This window comes from Curcuma longa, chromosome 1 (genome assembly GCF_044706935.1).
Source record: "Curcuma longa cultivar G26 ecotype Majalengka, Jawa Barat chromosome 1, ITB_CL_G26_1.1, whole genome shotgun sequence".
NCBI classification, from domain to species: domain Eukaryota; kingdom Viridiplantae; phylum Streptophyta; class Magnoliopsida; order Zingiberales; family Zingiberaceae; genus Curcuma; species Curcuma longa.
This window is the reverse complement of record NC_133861.1, coordinates 3375746-3377484: the sequence shown is the minus strand read 5'-3', so window position 1 is coordinate 3377484 and position 1739 is coordinate 3375746.

Below are 1739 nucleotides of genomic sequence, written 5' to 3'. Positions count from 1 at the left end.
TTTCTGGGGGTTCTGTTATTGATGATCGTCAGATTCAGGTGGATACCCTGTACTTGGTCACTACAGGATTCATTCTAGTGCATGATCTATTGTATGTTGCTTTTATCCTCTTGTTATTCATGTTGCTTCTATTGTTTATCTTGTTGATACTCTTGTGTTACTTGTTTCTTGATACTTGCCAGTTGACCTTTGATATGATCTGATACTATCCTGTTGCTATCTTGTTACCTATGTTATTTACCTAGTTGATACCTTGTATTGTTCGTTGCTTGATACATGCTGGTTGACCTTTGATTGATCTATCCATTGATAGTACAGTCTCAAGTTGGTATCATTGACCTATGATGACTCATCTTGATTCATGTTGATTATGCTGAGTAGTTGTAGTTATTATATGTTGAGCTGTGCATTATAACATCTACATGCTAGAAGTAGGTGTTGTTGCTTGTTATTATTGTTATCTCTCACTGCCTATGTGGGTGAGAGCATTATAGCACTACTTGTGTGGGTGCGATCGTAGCACTGCCTGTGTGGGTGCGACCATTATAGCACTGTCTGTGTGGGTGCGACACATTGCCATGTGGATGCGATCATATTGTAGTACTGCCTGTGTGGGTGCGATCATTGTAGCACTGTCTGTGTGGGTGTGATCATTATAGCACTACTGTGTGGGTGCTACCATGCATTTGCTATTATATTTTACTACATTATTGTTTACAGCATCTTTGTGTGTGTCTGTTGCACTTGTATGATATATGACTATTGCATTGTATAATGACATGCATTGCATGAATTTGCATGATTCCTATACCTGTTACACAATATTGATCTTTTCCTTATGTATCACTTGTAGAGACTGTATAACTTTTGTTACCTCAGTTGATATATCATGTTCTATTCCCATGATTCCTGTTACCTATTGACTAGTATTTACCTTTCCTTTATATATATCCATTGTAGAGACTGTATATCTTTTGTTATCTCAGTTGTTATATCCTGTTATGCACTTCTAACCTGTATTCCACTGAGTATATTTGATACTCACTACTCAGACTCTAGGGGTTGTCCTATTTTTTCCCTAGGTAGCAGATAGGAGGATTAATTTGGAGCTTGGAGTTCTGCCAGGCTTATTCCATCTCACAGCAGGAGATTGTTATGTAGTGGTTTGTATGGATTTCATTTGTGTTCGGTTTATGGATTGTATTTGTGGACTAGTGGATTTCCTTTGAGTTGTTTGTCTGGATTTCGGACTTGTGTTTGTGCTTGTGTGAATTTGTGTTTCGTTATGTTTTGCTACGAAACTCTAGTAGTTTTGTGTGGACTTGTCATTTATACGTTCTGTTTTGGTTGCATACATTAGTTTATTAGTTGTGGTCGTGTGGGCCTTACTACTTCTGTTTTTAGTAGTTATTCATGTACTTGTTGTGTGTGGATGTGGACGTGTAGTCCTGATTATGGCCTTGTAGGCCTTTGTACTTATGTATTCAAGGAAATATCATTATTACAAGGGAGATACTGCCGAAATTTTTTGAACAGCCGTCTCCCGGGACGTAACAATTTAGTGGTATCAAAGAGAAGTTTTACGATCCATGTGTAGTTTTCTGGATTTGTCGTTGCATTCATGGTTTATCTGATACCAATTTAGTGGTATCAAAGCTTAAGTTGCGAAGTCCATTTTTGTGGGTTTTGTCGGATTTGTCGTTGGATTTATCAATGTATTTGTAGTCTTCCGAATTTAT